Source organism: Bubalus bubalis, chromosome 20, assembly GCF_019923935.1.
Source record: "Bubalus bubalis isolate 160015118507 breed Murrah chromosome 20, NDDB_SH_1, whole genome shotgun sequence".
Classification (NCBI taxonomy): Eukaryota; Metazoa; Chordata; class Mammalia; order Artiodactyla; family Bovidae; genus Bubalus; species Bubalus bubalis.
Window position 1 is genome coordinate 26,455,525 of NC_059176.1, and position 20,501 is coordinate 26,476,025.

Genomic DNA, 20,501 nt, shown 5'->3' on the forward strand with positions numbered 1-20,501 from the left:
TGAAAAGCTGGGACAGATTTTAGGGCCAGGAAGTTGGCTTTCCTAATATTTAGGAAAGATGCAGTTTTCCTAGGTTCCTTGTGGTTTCTGTATAGCCCCCAATTTTTTTTTGCCACCTTCTCACAGGTAGATCAGGCCCAGTATCTGCAAGCCCCTTCAGTTCAGTTCAGTCGCTCAGTTGTGTCTGACTCTTTGTGACCCCATGGACTGCAGCATGCCAGGCTTGTCTGTCCTTCACCAACTCCAATAGTTTACTCAAACTCCTGTCCATTGCATCGGTGATGCCATCCAACCATCTCATCCTCTGTTGTCCCCTTCTCCCCCCCGCCTTCAATCTTTCCCAGCTTCAGGGTCTTTTCCAATGAGTCAGTTCTTTGCATCATGTGGCCAAAGTATTGGAGTTTCAGCTTCAGTATCAGTCCTTCCAATGAATATTCAGGACTGATTTCCTTTAGGATTGACTGGTTTGATCTCCTTGCAGTCCAAGGAACTCTCAAGAGTCTTCTCCAATATCACAGTTCAAAAGCATCAATTCTAAGTCCCTTAGAACCCAGCAATGTTTAAAAGGAACCACCAAATACTTGTCAAGCTAGGAAATACAGTCCCACATCCCAAACACAAGTTTCCCTTGGTCCTCTCTACCTGTTTCTTGGAAACCAGTTAATAAATGTATAGGAAGACAGAATTCTGTGGATCCATTCTCTCCATTTCATACATAAATCTTGATTTTTCACATGAGAAGTGACCATGCATCTGTTATCTCAACACATTTATTCAAATTGTTTTGTTGGTTTCCAGTGACCCATAGTGAGTGTGTGCTGTGCGTGTGCACATCAACTCACAGGCGCAAAGAAATGGCACTTCTTCCAGAGGAAATTGATCATGCTGAGTAAAATAACCACACTTCTGAGACAAAGAGAACATCTAGACTTATTTAGTTACAGGGACCTGTTGGAGGTGGGGCATTCATATGCAAATCCCACAGCCACACGAGGCAAGGCAGCAGTCTCTTCTATGATAAGAAGCCCAGCTGTGGGTTCAGGCTCTGACTGATGGCACAGGTACGTGGTTGCAGGTTTCAGGTCAGGGCTTGAAAGGGTCATTTCCACACTCTGCCCATGCAGGGGATACAACTCCTAACAGTGACTCATGTCTTTTATATACCTTGGCTACGAGGAAAGAAGAGGGGTGGATAAAGAAGAGGAAAGTCATGAAAGGGGAAGAGGGAACGCTGCCTAGCAGCCGGCAGCCCACTGAGATGGTTAAGGAGCCTTGCCTGTATTTCCACATATAACTAAAAAGGTGCTGCTCCACTGAGCATGGGAATTTAAGGAATGGGGGTTCTATCAGTTTCCTAAGGTCAGCTATAGCATCTGTTTGTCCTTCTGCAGTCCTTACTATATAGAGTAGGTGCTCAACACTCACTGGATGAGTGGAAGGTCTGGAAGGACCCTGCTTTCATAACAAAAATGAACAAACATTAGTCTCAAATGAATAACTCTGTGGATATAATATGGACTGAAGGACTGGGGAACCCAATGAGATTATCATTGTCTGGCCTTAACGATGTACCACTTTCGTTACTTCTCTTCATTCCAAACAATTCACCTTGCTCTGCCAAAACTAAATTCTGACCTGGATCCCTTTGGTGAGAGGTACTAAATTACTGAGTCTCTAAAATGAAGCTTTACTTGCATTGCCTTTGCAGGATGCCTTAGTATATACTCAGTAACCACTAGTTTGATTTTTTTCTCTTGATCTCATTGTCACCTCTCCGTCTACTGAACCCTGCTGCTGCTGCTAAATCGCTTCAGTTGTGTCCGACTCTGTGCGATCCCAGAGACGGCAGCCCACCAGGCTCCCCCGTCCCTGGGATTCTCCAGGCAAGAACACTGGACTGGGTTGCCATTTCCTTCTCCAATGAATGAAAGTGAAAAGTGAAAGTAAAGTCGCTCAGTCGTGTCTGACTCTTAGTGACCCCATGGACTGCAGCCTACCAGGCTCCTCCGTCCATGGGATTTTCCAGGCAAGAGTACTAAGAGAACCTTATTCACTAATTCCCTCCCCATGACTAACAAGATGTTTAATTCACCAATGACTTCTTTCATTACTCTATGGGATCAGCTTGGAAGAACTCAGGACACATGCTAAAAAGTCTCTTACAAGAGTTACTGTTACAAGAGTTACAGCAGCTGCTATTGTTTAGTCGCTAAGTCCTGTCTGATTCTTTGCTACCCTATGGACTGTAGCCTGCCAGGCTCCTCTATCCATGGGATTTCCTAGGCAAGAATACTGGAATGGGTTGCCATTTCCTCCTCCAGGGATCTTCCTGACCCAGGGATCTAACTCAAGTCTCCTGCATTAGCAGTAAATTCTTTACCACTGGGCTACTAGGGAAGCCCCATACTGTAGTTACAGCCAGACCTTATTTCAATTACTTTCAAGAAATCTGTCCAATAAGTTGGTTTTTTCTTAGAAAAAAGTTGCAGAATCTGTGACATAAAAGATATTTTATATGATATTCCTATATTTTATAGGAAAAGGGAAAAAAGAAAAATTTCATAGGGTTTTCTTTTTAGCTACACAAATAACTTTGGTATATTGCAAGTTTTATCTACTGCTAATTCCTGGCCAAGATCATCAGTACCTTCAACTTCAGCTAAAGTACAGATGAAAGAAAATCACTTCTATCTATTACATGAGTAAAGCAACATGCATCCCAGTTGAATTCTAAAGCTGAACTGTTGGTAGGGTAACAACATGGAAAATTATGTCCAACTGTGCTTATCACTCATCAACAATTATTTTAATCCTTTTAAATCTTTTCAGGTATTTTTCTATTTTTACATTTCATCTTGTGTTTCTCCCTTTATTTTCCCCAAGTTGCCTGTCTCTCCATTTCGTCTTTGTCTCTTCTCATTTCTTTTTGTCATGGTTTGTTTCCCCATTTTCTCTTTTGTGATCTCTCATTTCTCCCTCTCACTATTAGTCTGGTAGCTTAGAAAAAACACACAAGAGATGATTCTAGGCTTCTGAATCTTACCCCTAACTTCAAGATTACACTAAAAACCCAGGCATGCTTATGTGTTACTGGTCAATAATTTGGTTAGAGATTTTTTAGAAACAACCTCCCTCAATTAGTGGGCTTTATATGCCCATTTGTTACATTAATTGCTGTCATGTCTGATTTTCTGCAATCCCATAGACTGTAGCCTACCAGGTTCCTCTGTCCATGGAATTCTCCAGGCAAGAATACTGGAGCAGGTAGCCATTCCCTCTTCCAGGGGATCTTCCAGACCCAAGGATCAAACCAGAGTCTCCTGCATTGCAGGCAGATTCTTTGCCATCTGAGCCACCAGGAAAGCCCTTATAATGCTCTATGAATACCTGAAGCTCCTCCTTTCCGGATGAAGATGGACAGCTGCCTGTCCCTAGACTTCAGAAGGTCATGAATGTGATAGGATAAATTCTTTGGATGATTCAAAAACACATCATACAGAAAACAGTTCACAGAAAAATATGAATCTCAAATGTACCTTCTCTATAGAGTTTAGCACTATAGGAGATAGGAACTAAATTAATACAAGCTAAACTTCAACCTTCTGATTGCAGGGGTATTATTACTAAGAATTCCTAATGCTTACTAAGAACTACTCTTTTATGTAAAGTAAAAATTTCAAGATATAAATGTAGTGTAGTAATTATGATATGGCACAATGATTCTAAATATTCCTACTTAGTTACATAACTGCTTCCATGCTAAGTTGCAAAATTATAAAACATGCACGTTCTGGACTCTTGATCACATAATCTTTGTGATTCTCATAATTTTTGTAAAAGCTGACTGACTTGAACTTTAAAAACAAAACTAGGATATTGAATCCTTCTTCTCAGAACTTTTTCCCTATGTTAGGAACAGTAGTATATTTAATGCAAAAACAATTATAAATACCTTTTACAGAGTATTCAGTGATTAGATAAAAAGAGAGCATTATGGGTTGAACCCTAACCTCCACAAATTCATATATTTAACTCCTAACCACTATCACCTCAGAATATGACCTTATCTGGAAATAGGGTTGTTGCAGATGATGAAGTTAAGATGAAGCTATTAGGTGAGGCCATATGACTGGTGTCCCGAAGAAAAGGGAAAATTGGGACACAGACACACACACACAATGGGAATGTCATGCGACCTGTGGCAGAAATGGTGCTTATGTATCTAGAAGCAAAGGGATGCCCAAGATTGCTGAAAACCACCAGAAGCTAGGACAGGCACTGAACAGACTCTTGTTCACCCTTTGAGAGGAACCAAAGGGTGATTCAGAGGAGGAAGAAGATGCCTGTGCAAACCACCAGAAGCTAAGACAGGCGCTGAACAGACTCTTGTTCACCCTTTGAGAGGAACCAAACCCTGTCAAAGCCTTGATCTCAAACTGCCAAAACTAGATGTCTATATCTCTAGACCCTGGAGAGAAGGTAAAATCTCTCTCCAGAATGGAGACAATACATTTCTGTCCTTTAAGTCACCCAGTATATGATACTAATTAAGGACATTCCTATAAAACTCATATGGATTTCATCTTCCTATTAATAAAAGAGGAATCATGGTATATCAAGGATAGAACCATGAATTTGGAGTCATGAAGACTGGGCTTGAACCAGTCATGCAGACTGGTTTTGCCAGTTACTGGCTAATTGAGGCAAGGAATTCTTTGAATGTCATTTTATTTATGCTTTTTTTTTTTTAATGAAGATCAAGGTACCTACTTTATTAAACTTTTATGACTATTAACATGTAACCAATTTTGAGTGCCTCCTATATAGAGAGACTTGATACAGGTCCTGGGAAAGGAAGGTGACCAAAACAGATCTGGTCCCTGCCCTCATGGGCTTCAGGAGGAGACAGAAAAACCCATTTACAAACAAACACATACACAATCAAAACTTATATTAAATGCTACAAAGGAAAAGTATAGGGCGCAACTGTAGAAAGTAAGGGGGCCTTCCTTGGAGAGGGTGGCAGCTTCAGTGGTATGGAAAGATCAGGCCTTTCAGAGGAAGGGGCATTTAACCTGAGAACTATTAGGTAAGAAGAAAAAAAAAAAAAAGTGAGAAGGTAACATAAATAAAGCTTCCAGCATTCTGTCTGAATTACAGGGTACATTTGATTAAAGGCAGTTAGAGTCATTGTTGGCTATTTTGGGCCTAGTACTAGGATCTGTTTTGTGGGGACATAATAGCATTTGTTACCCTGGTGTTCAAGGTCCTCCACAATCTCTTTCTCTTGCTTCAGAGTGTAGGTCTGTTGTGGCCCCAGCCCATGGAGCAGACCCATCATGGATCAATGGCAGGCACTGATCTGCTTTCTCTGTAACAAGCTTAATTCATTGGTCTCTCTGTGCCCAGGATCTTCTTATAATGTCCCAGGTTGCCTCTTTCCTGACAGCCATGTAATACCAGATCTAAGTCAAATTACTTTCTATTTTCTGTAACTACCCACACGGTGTTTAGTCCCTATGCCTTGAGTCATGCTGTTTTCTCTTTCTCTCTTCCTTCCCCGCTGTGGTTATCATAATTATACCAGACTATCTAGATCCATTCAAGAAGCATTTCTGAGTTTGCACAGGGATCTTCTTCCTCCTCTGAATCACTAAAACACAGGATCCATCTTTTTCTTTGTTGGTCTTGACTTGTCTTTGCCTTATCTCTCCTACTAGATTATAAATAACTCTGAGCACAGGATCTTTGGTTACATTATTGCTTGAATATTCTGAGTAGTGTGGCTCAGACTATGGGTGGAACTGAATTGCCACATGGTTCATGCTTATAACAGACCTTCTAAGAAGGAGGCAAAGTTAAGGAAGACTTATCAGACATAATTAGTAAACACAAGTACTAGACAATTCCATATCACATATGGATATAAAACATTCAGATAAGCTATAAGAAAGGAGGATGTACGAATTACTCTCTCTTTCATTCTTGTACTCAGCAAGCAACATTCATTCATTGTTGATTTCAGCAAGTACAAAACATATACATGTGGGAAAATCACATTCCATGGCTTTCCTGACATACACAGTGGTGATGAATATAAGCAAAGGGACAGGATGGGATACACAGTGTAATTAAAAACAACAACAGCAGCAAATGGCTAAGGTCGTATTTTGCTTCAGTTTTGCTACAAAAGACAATTAACATATTTTTTTCAAATGTGCTTTTCTGGGCCTAAATGTCTTTGCCTGGAAACTGGGGGATATCACTTCCCACCTTGATCTTATTTCCAAGAGCTGAAGACGAATTTGCTATGCCCTCCTCAGTGCACGGTATAGTAAAGAGTAGAGGTGTTTTTATTATCTTGCTATAATACAGAGGAGCTTGTCTCAAACTCTTCCTGCCATGCTGCTATAGTTATTTGGAGAGGAACATTTCTCACCCACAGGGATGGAGCTACATGACTGCATCAAATTGAAGGTGAACCCTGCAATGTGGCTACAGCACTTCAAATAATAAAAGCCATCAGAAGAAGAAAAAAAATCAAAAAACTTAAAGACAGGAAATAAGGATCCAACCCAGCATTTATAATTACATTTAGTGGTCATCTGAAATATGATGATATTTCATCCCCTGAAATGATATCATGCGTCACATAAATTTCTAAAGAAATTCTCCTCTAAATCATTTTGTCTGTCCATTCACTTATGGAGTTTTACCACAAGGCTATGTCAAATATGAGCACTTAATTCAGAGCAAACACTCTGTGCGTGTATGTTTTTAAAGGCTTCTAAACCATATTAAATTTTCATTCATATAGGTACACAGAGACACATATTAAATAAACCCTCTACAAGAGTAACCCGGCTAGAAACGCAGCAAGAGATTTCCAAAGGGCCGAATTTATTACAGATTAATCAAATAGGTAAGATGGATCGTAATGGATATTCCAGCCAATGTAAACCGAGAGGGGAAAAAAAGAAGCACAAGCAGCAAGTCAAGAGCCAAATGTTCCTGTTTTGATTTATTTAGCATTTCTGAGATGTTTCTTCTGTGGGGAACAATATGCAAGGCATTGGAAATTCAGAAGGCACATCTTTTGTGTACCATAAAAATGTGCTGCTAACCTACAATACCCTTATAGAAATACAATTCAATAAGAAACTCAGTTGGGAAGATGTCTCAATAGAACAACATGAAAAAAATGGTCAATACCAGAATGATTTACTTCACTTTTACAAGGGATTCTGACGCCACGAATAGAAATGCCTTTCGAACTTAGAAAACTCAGATAAACAGAGAGCCACATTTATTAATTCTTATACATTTCTAATGTGTCTTTTTTTTTTTTTTTAAGCAGATCATCTCTCCAAATCGTCACTTCTATCAAGCCTATCGTTTGAACGTTACAGTGTTCAGCCCTCAGGGCAAAGATAAGTCTTCATCGTTGTCACACGTAGCACACACATATTCAGCCATATCGTGCTGAATGGGGATACAGGACTTTGTAGAAGCAGGGCCGATTCCCGCAGAATATCCTGAGATACTTATCAAGCTGTTAAAGCAGACATCCGGCTTTTGTCTGCATTGCCCTTGACACATCCTCAAGGAAAAGTATCTAGAAATTCTTTGTCTTCTGAAGAACTTTGGACCTCTTAGGTCTAACGTAGGTTAAGTGCCCCACAGATCTCCCTAGAATAGAAATGCTCCTGGAAAACTCTTGTCTGGCTTCTCAGAAACAAACAGAATGCAAGTGCTAATTCCTAAGGTCCTGTTATTGGAAGAAAGCAGTAGCAAAAAGAATAGACTTCTGATGGTTTTGGTCCCTGCACAGGCAAAAGCTGGGATTCCACCCTAAAATGTATCAGATACAACAATAACCTCTAAAAAATCCAACAAGGGTAAAATGTATAAAGGTAAATTACCACATTATCATCCAATTATCATTGCTTGTTTTGTCAAGGGTAAATGACTATCTAGCAGCATCCGGCGTTGGCTTATTGATTCCTCGTGTACAGTGGGGCCAGCCCCCTCCCCAGCAGGGTCCCCATGCCACCCCTCCCACTCAATAGCCACACTGAGGCTGCCCATCTCAGTGCACGCTGCAGGCTGTGTGTAACTCTTCTTGCCCATTCTGGAGGCATTAAGTGAAAATGGATAAATTTTTAGAGATCACTGGACACTGCAAAAGAAATAATTGTGCTGCTTTTAGTGCTGAAAATACAGAAAAAAAAATCACTGTGTTTAACTGTTGTCATAATTGAAACTTGATTCAATTCACAAATTCGAAAGGGCACTTATCGCTTCCTCATCTTTCCTGCCCATTTCGTTCTCAACGACCTCATCACACAGAACTTTCCACAAATCTCCTCAGGATAAACATTTCCAGCTTCACTTTTTTTCTTCCCACAGATAAATCACAGTAAATGTGGAATTCTTCTTATTTCATCACAGATTTATAAAAACAAAACAAACCTCCCTCAGCAGATTAAACGAAACCTCCAAACTCAGACGGCAGAGAGGCACGCACAACATCTGAGATTAATGGACCACATTTCATCTCAAAGTGCTTTCTTGGCATAAACAATACATAAGGGTCACCTTATCCACCACTGAAATGCAGCCCCCTCTGAGGCACAGAAACTATATAACCAGAAGAAACACTCATTCATTCTTGAGGGCAACGGTAGACGACCTTTTTTTTCCATAGAGGTAGCTGTGAGTTTCAGCCCTGATCCAATCTCCTCCAGTTCTTCTGCAAGTCAAAGATGGAATCAAGTAACTACACCAGAACCCCTCCAGGTTCAGCAGATCAAACCAATGAATTCAATCAGAATGAGGGGGAAGATGCCAGAAGGAGAGACAATAGATTGCTGGTGAGTCCTCAGACCTCACTGGGGCTCCACTGTTCTGCTCTTCTCGAGTCTCGATGTGATCAGGGGATGGTAGGAACCCTGAGATGGAGGTGAGAGTGGCTCCTAACTTATAAAACGGATTATCTCAAGAAGGTACTTGTTAAGCTCCGTGGAGCCACTTTGGATCAGTGCAAGGGGGAACACTGGCATTATTTGGATAAAATACAACTCTGCTGCATGCTTAGTCACTTAGTCATGTCTGACTCTTTGCAACCCCACGGACTGTAGCCCGCCAGGCTCCTCTGTCCATGGGGATTCTCCAGGCAAGAATACTGGAGTGGGTCGCCGTGCCCTCCTCCAGGGGATCTTCCCAACCCAAGGATCGAACCCAGGTGTCCCACATTGCAGGCAGATTCTTTACCATCTGAGCCACTAGGAAAGCCCAAAATACAACCGTGTGGGTGTTAGTTATTTTAAAATGTATAGTTTGCTAAAAGGAGTGACTTTAGGAACATGGATATATGTTCAGCTGCAAGGAAAATAAAGTATGGGAGAGTCTCAATCCAAGCTACCATTTTTCAGGTCCTTACGTTTCAAGTATCTTATGTCCCACTTAATCCACCATCAACCTTACAAAGTGTGTGTTTATACTCTTATTTCCATTTTCCATATGAGTTCCCTGAGGTTGGGAGAGTTTAGTAGTCCTGTGTTACATACCTAGTAAGTGGTAAAGCCTGAACAAATGCCCAGATGGCTCTGCCTTCAATTTCCATGCCAGCTTTCACTCTGCCATTCTGCTCCATGGGCACTGCCTAGGGAAGCTGGCAGGGCCTGGGTTACTTGCTGGATCTCTGGCAGGTAGACAGCTGAGGCTCAGGTGTAATAAGTACACGGGCATGGCAGAGACCCAGGAAAAATACAAGGGAAACTGGAGAACAGGAAAAGGGAAGAAAGAGAGCTAACAAAACTCTGAGAGGGCCTGAGAGATCAGAGATGGCAGACTGGGAGATCGAGGCTGAGAAGTCTGATGAGAAAGATCGAAAGGGAAACTGGCACAAAAGGAGTGAGAAATCAAGGCTTGCCAGCTTTGTTGGGGCGAGGCTGGGCAGAGACTTGATGTCAGCTGAGAGAAACAGGGAGGGGTTAGCTGGAGAGATGCAAAGTGAGGAGGAAGGAGAATTTATTCCAGGTGGAGGACATTTTATTTTTAGCGAAGGCATGGTGACACCAAAAATCCTTGACATCTGTATACACCTTGTGGGTGTGAGCGGAAAGGGAAAAGCGATGGGCTGCTGAGTGATGGGTGCCGTGGCAGAGTCCACAGAGCTCTCCGCTTGTCATTCTGGACTGGGAGTCTTGCTTGATCCCAAAGGAACAGCACGACGAGGGCTCAGCAGGTGAGACTCCAGGGTTATCTCCACGCACACTTATATAAGCACCCCGATTCTAATATCAAATTCAATTATTCACCCTGAAATTGAAAATCCTCCTTACCCTTGCCATCCTACGGGACGAACTGAATTCCATTCCCCCATGATTTACCTTCCCTCTGGCTGTTTACCTCCAGGGCCTCTGCATCAATTTATGAGCCGCCCAGTGGGAAACCTCTCATCACAACAAGCCTCCTTGGTTGACTGAGCGGCCTGCACCCTCTTACCATGTGTATACTGAATATACGGGGCACTTAATTGGGACTTGATATATCATTTCATGAAAGCAGTCTTCAGCCATTTCATTTATGACTCCCCAAGTGAGTGATACCGTTTTTTGCCATCAGTCAGGAATTGTTTCAGCTGGTTTCACTTTACAGTCTGGCACACGGTGGATGTTCAACAAATGCCGGGGGCAGGCAGGGGGCACCTATATATTGCCTTGGGGATGAATGTGCTGGGGAGAGCCCAGAACTTGGAATCGGGTTCTTTCTCTAACATTACACATTTACTCAGCACCTACTGTATACTAGGTGCTGTGTTATGTGCTAGGAATGAAAAGATCAATGGAAAATAAGTAAGTTCTCTGTGTAACAGTTGCTCACAGTAAGGCCTGGGGTGGGAGCTATTTGGGAAAATGTATGAGGACATAATGGTGATTCAGTGTGGAAATATGGTGAGGGACTTGAGCCCTAGGTGTCTTTGGGGCATAATTAAAGCACAAAGAAGGGGTGATGAGCTAAGAGGGCAGGATTTGGAGGCTGTCAGGGAAGTTTTCCTAACTGAAATAATGTCTGAGTTGAACCCACGAAGAAGCTTTACAGATCAGAAAGCAGGGGGAGGGAGAAGGGCAATCGAGGCAGAAACAACAGCATAAGTAAGGGTCCTGGGGCACAAAACAGCCAGATACCCAAGGGGAGCCCCACCCACAGCTCCCTGGACAGGCAGCTCCCTCCAATTCAGAGCTTCCATAACTCTGGGATGCTGTAAGGGCCTAACAGCATAATTCACATGAAAGCCAAGTTGTAAACTGTGAAGCACCCCATGCAAATGTAATGTATTTTCAAACTGTTATTTCAGTAGTCTTTTGGTGAATTAGAAGTAGACCAGAGGGAATTTCTGGGAATTGAACTCAGCCTGTTTGCTAGAGGTTGTTGACCTCTGCTTTAGGACAAGTAGGGAAGAACCCATCAGAAATCCAATTAAGATTAGTAAAATATAATTTCCTGATTTATAAGTTGGCAAATATCATAAATATTCACATGTTTGTGTTTATTCTCCCCAAACCACTGGGGGTTGTCTCCTGCATTGTAGGCAGATTCTTTACCATCTGAGCCACCAGGGAAGTCCTTTCAGTGAGCACAGGAAGTCAATAAGGAATACATAATCCAAGAAGCAAAGGCATTTCCTCCAGCGAAGATGTCAGAAGTGCTTAATATTTATTCACTACTTCTTTTCTATTCAACATAGCCTACCCGGGTAGATGGCAAACGAAATCATTCCATGCTGAGAGATTGAGACCTGGATACAGAATGCAGAGGGGTAATTTGAGAGAATGAAGAAATTCCCCCCACCTCAGTTTACTTATGCCCTCTTTATGCTGAAGCCTCAGAAACTAAACAGGAAGGGGACAATTAGTAAGATTCTATAGTGATTCTTCATAAGCATTCTTAGTTTAATCATCATTATCACAACCACCCTCATAATATTTAACTAGTATCATTCAGATCAGATCAGATCAGTCGCTCAGTCGTGTCCGACTCTTTGCGACCCCATTATATACCAGGATGGATTCTAAGGGCTTTGCATGTATACCTTTAATACATTTAGGTGCATTTAATACACACAATAACTTAATACACACAAGACACAATTGTGTATTTAATACACACAATAACTCTATGAGGTGCTTATTATCATAAGCCCCACTTTAAAAGTAAGGAAATTGAAGTTCAAAGAGGTTTTATAACTTGCCCAAGGACATGCAGCTAGTTAAGTGTTAGATCTGGGATATGAATTGAGGTAATCTGGAGCATCAGTCTCTATACTCAAGTCATATTTTCTTCTCCTAGGGGAAAAGAACCAAGAGGCTATACTTTGTTCCACAGTGTATATCTTCACTGGGAGGATGGGAAGGATATAGTAAGCGGTGGGATTCAGGAAGTGGTTTTACTTATTGAATTCAGTTAAGTTGTGGCAGGATGAAAGCTGATCAAGTAAAGAATACATCTTTCCTTTTCACATCTTTTAAAATCAATCCTTTGAACCCCTTTGAAAGGAAAGAGGAAATATTTAACAATAAGATTTTCTTATTCTCCTAATATCAATCTCACTCTACGCATAGTACCAGAGGAAAGTTAAATACACAGGCTCTGGAGATGAAAGACTTGTATCAAATCCCAGTGTTGCTGCTAACTGTGATGATGAGCTGTGCAATCTTGAATAATGGTGCTTGACCTCAGTCTTCTTATCTGTAAAATGGACTTGATAAATACCTACTTAGCAGACCCAGCAGAAGTGCCATGTGGAGTTTCGTGTGTATGTGCATGTATATTTTATCATGCTTCATAAATAGTGTTAAACTTACTATTATTATTCGGCTTTCTTTGTATGTAGCACACAGTTATGCATGTATGTCAGTTACTAAATAAGAACATTCTTAATGTGCTATACCAGTGTTTAGGGGATAAAGTATAAAGCTGTTTAAAAACAGAGAGAGAAAAAGGGACAGTACAAGTATTAAGGAGGACAGGAGGCAATCCATGGAGAGCAATAAATCCAGAGAAAGTTTCCAAATGATGGACTTACAAACAATGGTGTCCAGGGCAGTTGAATGATTAAGAACAAAAGAACAAAACAAAAAGTACGACAGTGTATTCCTTGAGTTGGGAGAATGGTCTAATGCAGGATCAGCCAACTCTTTCTGTAAAAGGATAGAGAGTAAACATCTAAGGTTCAATAATTTATCTTATCTATCCAGCCACTCAGCTCCAGTACTGTGACATAAAAGCAGCAAGTAAAATATCCCAATGAATGGGCATGGCTGCATTCCAACAAACCGTATTTGCAAAAACAAGAGGCAGGCTGGGTTTGGCTGGAGAGGCCTGTAGGTTAGTGACCCTGATCTAACTGAAGGCTCATTAATAATGGCTATCAATAAGAGTTTTAGTACCAAGGTCTGGGAATGATTTCGAAAATGTAACATGAAATATATACATGCATATATATCTGTTTGCATAAATATTTGCTTATTGAAAATAATCCTTATAGTGATGTCACTGATTAATTTTCATTTCATATATTTTCCCAGCTGAAAGGGGATGAGATGAAGCTGTAGCCAGAGTATTGAGAACTGCACGAAGCCCTGGATTCACACTGGGGATATGTGATTGGCCTGACAGTGGCCATTTTATCTGTGTGTGTCTGTACACATGTGCAGAAACATACATGTTACAGCTAAAAAAAATACAACAATAACTGATCTGATGGAACCAAAACTAAACTAAAAATAAAGGACTGGGTCTTTGTCACTGATTCACTGTGTAATCTTGGGCAAGTCATGATCTCTGAACCTCAATTTCTTCTGTATAAAATGGAATTGAACTGAATAGGAAGTTCCTTTTAGCCCTCAACATCCCTGGTTCTAAAATACTGTGCAAAAGGATATAACTGCTGGGCACTTAATATACACTACAGTATTTCTTACAGATGATTTAGGAAACTGAATTGAGTCAGCTATAACTGTCATGATTTTAATTGGATTAAAAATGACTTTAATGGATAATTTATCCAGTACTTTATAATAATCATATAATTAAATAATCACAGGTATATCAATTCATTCTGATAGGTTCTCATGATAGAGTTACAAGTTTCCAGTACAAGGTAAAATGAGTTTTTTCATCATTTGACAGAGTTCTATTCTGCGATATAATTTCTTTATTTCATGTTACATTTTCAAAGTTAATTTGTGAAATTTTGTGAACTTCCTTGATAAGATTAGGTAAGATCAATTATTTTCAACTCCTTGGGAGATTCTGTATCCTAATCGATTTACTTATGCTTTTTAAGGGGAGAATATTCACTGAGGGACACGACATAACCAATTTCAGCATCAAAGTATTCTCAGTAAATTTCATGTTTCCAAATCAATCTAATTGTGAAGCAGGTATGACTGGCGTGACCCTTATTTATGACTCGGATAACCTCCCTCGGCAGAGAGTCTGGAAACTTGAAGAGTGCCCTGTTGATCTGCTTGGGAGGGACAAGAGGTTGGATCTGCAGACAGAGAGGTGAGGGACAAGGAGCCCTGTCCACATGCAGCTCTGTTGACAAGGCACTATTCCTTTTACTGGAGGTTACCTCTGCACACTTCCTGCTGACCTGAAGCCCCTTGTTAATTCAATTCTGAGCATCTCCTGAGTAGAAGCAGACAATAATGCAGACATGGATAAAACTGGGCTGCAACTGTGTGCCTGAACCACCAGGCAACAGGGATTATACTGAGACCAGCAAACTCATTTCACTTGTGACCTAATCATATCTCAAACTGCCCCCCTGTGGATATGAATTTATTAGAATGAAGAATTGTTAAACAATTACTCTTGCCTGGGACACATGTGTTTCAGCAAGTTTGGGCAAGTTGGATTTCCCCTCCAATTGGTTCCAACCACCCCCTCCTCCCCAATCCTTCTTATTTTCTGCTGTGGGGGGGGGAAAGCATTTACTGTGGCTAGTAAAAAGAACGTGCGACTTTTCATAACAAGTCCAGTAAAAATCAAGAACGTGAGCATTTTCTTTGTCAGTCAACTCGGAGGAGACAAGAAGGAAAGAACCACTTGCCCATTCAGCTCCAATCTGTACTCCACTCTTTATTCATAAGAATATAATCCTTCCTCCTCCCTTGGAAAGCAGCAGAGTTTAGTGAAAACAGGACCTGTTGGAGTGATATGAAGACCTCGTTTTTGATATTGGTTTTACTTCTTATTAGCTGCGTGAACTTGGGCAAGTTACTTGACCTCCCTAAGCTGCAGTTCTTCATTTACAGAATGAGGATAACGATAGCATTAACAACATATGTAATTATAGTAGCAATGCCTATTGTATTTGTAGGGCAGTTGTGACAACTGGAAGAATAGATCATGCCAAGGGCTAAGTACAGTGCCTGGCACATAAGTACTTAAATAACAACACCTTATATTATGATGTTGTTGTTGTGAGTTTGATCACCTTCTAAAACCCTCATATGCTGGTAAGCAGGATACCACAGATAGTTCAGTGTATGGCATTTGCTTGATATTCATTAGAATTTGAACAATCCTAATGTCTCATGAGGGCTTCCTAGGTGACACAGTGGTAAAGAATTTGTCTGGCAATGCAAGAGACATGGGTTCAATCCCTGGATTGAGAAGATTCTCTGGAGAAGGAAATGGCAACCCACTCCAGTCTTCTTGCCTGGGAAATTCCATGGACAGAGGAGCCTGGAGGGCTAGAGTCCACATGGTTGCAAAAGAGCCAGACATGAGTTAGTGACTAAGCAACAACAATGTCTCATGATCTTAGCTCATGAATACTGATATGAAAAAATATTTATCAATTTCATGTTAAACTCAATGACAAGCATAAGTACCTAGTCTAGGCAATACATGGCTGGATGCTCTATGACACTTTCACCAGTAGGTGAAGGGGACCCAATTTCTTGCTTTCGAAGCTCTACCAGGCACGCAACAGAAAGGCAGTATGGCTAGGTAGGCCACCTCTCTGCCCATTTCGTTCTCTTACTCAGTTGTGTCCAACTCTCTGGGACCCCATGGATGGTAGCCCTCCAGGTTCCTCTGTCCATGGAATTCTCCAGGCCAGAATACTGGAGTGAGGAGCTATTCCCTTCTCTAGGGGATCTTCCCAAAGCAGGGATCAAACCCAGATCTCTCGCATTGCAGGCAGACTCTTTACTGTCTGAGACCCGAGGGAAGCCCCTTAATTCAAGCTAAAACTTATTTGTGCTAGAGCTGCTGCTGCTGCTAGCTCGCTTCAGTCGTGTCCGACTCTGTGCGACCACAGAGACAGCAGCCCATCAGGCTCCTCTGTCCCTGGGATTCTCCAGGCAAGAACACTGGAGTGGGTTGCCATTTCCTTCTCCAATGCATGCATGCATGCTAAGTCGCTTCAGTCGTGTCTGACTCTGTGCAACCCCATGGACAGCAGCCCACCAGGCTCCTCTGTCCACAGGATTCTCCAGGCAAGAGTACTGGAGTGGGTTGCCATTGCCTTCTCCATTATGCTGGAGAGAGAGAATCAAAATTACAAACACGGTGAAGTAACAACTTCCTTTTCATAGCCACCTACCTTGAAGTTAATTTTCAAAACCTTCTAAACTTGGAAACAGTACTTCAAAAATATATGGTCATAAAAAGAGCACGGGATTTTTCTCTTCTGGAAAATAATGACACTAAACTTGATGTACTTTAAGGCTGATGACATTTTTGTAATTCTATAGGAATATCTAAATCTCTATGTAAATAGATTCACACATATGAGAAATGAATCCCTGCTCTACTACAGAAAGTGCAGGCTGTTTGTTTCTGACCTTGTCCCAGAAGAAACCAGACATAAGTTCTCCTACAGAAAGAGAAATACTCCTCTGCACACACAGAGACACACCGGAATGCAAACCCCACATCAAAATGCTGGTAGAGTTCATAACTCAAATTTCTTTATCCTGTAGCTGCTCAGGGACCCCATTAAATTGTTTTCCACAAATGCCATGAGGTTTGAACCATTTGTTATAACATTTGAGTCATTTATAAGATATTTTGATCCGACAAATCTGGAAGTGGCTGTCTAAAGTAAAATACATGACAAATGGCAGCCTCATCTCGCTTCAGATCAAAGCGGGGAACATTGCGGATTCCTACAAAACTTTTCGAGGGTGTTGACTGGATTTCCTCACTTCTGTGTGCTGGTAAGAAAACAACACTGTGTGTCCTAGACTACCCTGACATCCCTGAAAAAAAGATGCTCTACACATTTGACGGGAAAAGCTAGTTACAAGCTCACGGATCCAACCAGTTTGGATCAAAGATGAACAATTACCATGGTGGGAAAGATGGCATAGACAAAGAAGCACAAGTTAACATGGAAAAGAAGACCAAAAGGTTCAGCCTAGGTTTGCGTTAAGCTCGTATTGTTGACTTCCTACAGAAGCATTTTCTGCCACAGCGGAAATGAGGGAGGGTAACAGAAACATGGAAGACTTGTTAAAATTCATCTCTTATAGAGTGGTGCTACTCAACTCATGCTGGATGGACCAGTGGCCAGAAAATAAACGGGAAGCTCCACCAGCCACATGCCAGACTTGCAGGAATCCGGATTTCTGAATGTGTGCCCCAGTGAGAGGGTTCTGCCAAGCCCCCCAGGTGATTCTGATACACCCCCCAGGTGATTCTAAAGCTTGGGAGCACTGAATTAGAGTATGACAAAAACGAAAACACTTGCTAGCATAGTAAACACACTACAGGCCAAAAAACTGCTGCTTCTTATATAAGAACAAGCTCTCCTGCTATAAATCATGATCCATCCATCATGGATCCTGATTTCATGATCCATCTCTTCCACCCTTCTTCAGTTCAGGTGCTTCATTTATTGCCTCCGGGGTTCTCAGCAAGCTTCATTGGCTACCAGTGAGCAGGACTGTGTTCATTTTAATCATGTCCTTATTCATCACTTCTTAAAATGAGGAACTGGTGGGTATCATCTACCTACCGAAGATGATACCACAGCATGCCAAAGAATCAAGCCTCAAATATCACCAAACACACTTTTCAATGTAGAGACTTTCATGGTATTTTATGTCATTTGGTCTTCTTTAGAAATGTGTCCTTTCTCGTATTGATTAAATTGCAATTTTTCTAAAACAGCTTGTAATTGAATTATCCAGTGAGACATGCCGAAAGGGATCAAAAGTGATGGGAATAAAAATAGGAAGTTGTATAATTTATAATACAAATGATTTGTTGCTGAGGTTTTAATCAAATCAAACAGAGCAATAAAATAACAGGTGATTGAATTACATGGCGAGATAATGCATTGGCTTTAAAGACCCTGATGCTTCTTGGTAAAGTCTGTTGAATTCACAAACTGTGCCATCTGCATCTCCCCCTGAAGACATGACTCTTGGAGGGTTCCTCCTACTCAGGGACCCTAAACGCTGTGCTGAATACTTTCTTCTTGAAGAAAACAACACTCACAAAATAAAGGAAATATACATTCAGCACCAGCATTAAAATAACACAACAACCCTCATACACCACCTAATGAAGGGCTCAATAACAGCTCAAAGCTCATTACCCCTTCTATCTACACTTACGTGATCACTGACAAACAGGAGGGGAAAAAAAGGGTACTGAACATATTGGGGATACCCAGGTGGTACTAGTGGTAAAGAACCTGCCTGTCAGTGCAGAAGGCATAAGAGACGTGAGTTTGATCCTTTGGTGGGGAAGATCCCTTGGAGGAGGGCATGGCAACTGACTCCAGTATTCTTACCTGAAGAATTCCATGGACAGAGGAGCCTGGTGGGCTATAGTCCACGGGGTCGCAAAGAGTCAGACGTGACTGAAGCAACTTAACACACAGCACACACATTGAACATATTGGTAAAGAAGAATATATAAATGGTCAATCAGCTGCTTGAAAGGCCACCTTTTGCCTTATAATTTTCCAAAGATCTCGTTAATACTACAAGAAGCCCACATCATGCACATGCTCTCCTTGGGGGTGGGGGGTGGCTAGTGGTCATTGCCCAGGAAGCCCAGATTATATAAAGAGTCAATCTAAGAACATTGTACACACTAAACCCCCAAAGGTGAAAATCTCCCAATGTGCAGAAAATGCAAATTCCTCTTTTCTCACTCAGAAACAGACAAGAACATTAGCACATGGCCCATGTATCATTTCGAGAAAATGAATTCCTTATGACATAATGCTGTTAGTTATGGCTATAGGGATCTCATGTTCCCTTCAAAGGTATTGTTGATACCTTGGCAAAGCTGGTTCCCACCCCCAGCCCAAGAACTGGAAGTGATTTAATTTGTTGCTCTGGGGAGAAGGAGCAAACTTTTGGTTACTGAACTTTCCAGACAACCTTTGAGTCATAGTGGTGATTGTGAAAGCATCGGTGAGAAATAGAAGCCTTGGATTCCTTTCCTGAGGTCTGGTTTTGATGGATGTGGAGGCCCCGAAAGGGTGGTGGAGGCAAGGTTTAAGCAAACACGTTTTAGGGCACAGATTTTGAAAACTGAGTACCACTGTCCCACCTGCTGTGCTTCATTTCAGAATCCACAGCCATCATTAGCAGAGAACAAACTGCTTTTCCAACCACATATCCCATCGTACTGCGGCAGCTCCTGCTGGAAATTGCAAAACGCTTATGGAAGAGCATGTCCTGAGAGCTCTCTCTCTGCCAGACCCTTCTGATTTTTCTTATCCTGGGGTGTGCTGGGGCAGGGGAAAGAAAAAGTGTGTGCACACATAGGTTCGGGCTATAAAAGCTTCGGAGACGCTATACAGCAGAAACCAACACAACACTGTCAAGCAACTATACTCCAATAAAAAAATAAAATCAACAGGATCTAAAAAAAATGCTTTGGAGAGCAGGCTTTAGATCTGAAGCTATGTTTTCCATTTAAATCTAAAGTACAGTGCCAACTCAGGAATCACAACAAACCTTTCTTTACATTGCATCTGGCACAGAAGAGACTCTAATGAAAGTCAAGAGCACAGACAGGCTTCAACCCCGTCTCATCGACTCAGGGCATCCCGAGGACCCAAGTGTAGCCCTGTCGTCATGGCACGGCTAAGCAAGGTCCCCAGCATCTGTTCTGTGATCTTGCCAGAGGACTGAGGACCAGCAGCGTGAACTCTCACTCCTCCTTTCCGAGCACCTAGTAAATTCAGCGAGGCCCAGATGAATCCCCACCTCCTCTTCCAGGTTTCCTCCTCCCAGACTGAGCAGAATCTCTACCTGCAGTCATTCTAGTCTAAACCTCAGAACACAAAACCCCCACAAATAAGCCTTTACGTATACAGCCATTTTGAACATGAAGGGACTGAAAGAGAGAGAGCTGAAGAGGACAGTGGGGTTAAAAGGAAGATCCAGGTCTAAGTTCTGTCTGCCTCCAACCTGCTGTTGATTGAGCTTTAGAACCAGCCATGTCAGGGC

General features: G+C 41.7%; 1 protein-coding gene and 1 long non-coding RNA gene across 6 annotated transcripts in view; one reads left to right on the forward strand and one right to left on the reverse strand.

Moving 5' to 3' along the window:
- NPAS3 (neuronal PAS domain protein 3) overlaps nt 1-20,501 on the reverse strand; it is a 964,678-nt gene that overhangs the window by 301,977 nt on the left and 642,200 nt on the right. The gene's annotated exons all lie outside the window — the stretch shown is intronic.
- LOC123330895 lies at nt 10,109-13,816 on the forward strand. Its single transcript, XR_006547175.2, has 3 exons — nt 10,109-10,249; nt 10,420-10,602; nt 13,593-13,816. It is a non-coding gene; the product is annotated as an uncharacterized LOC123330895 (long non-coding RNA).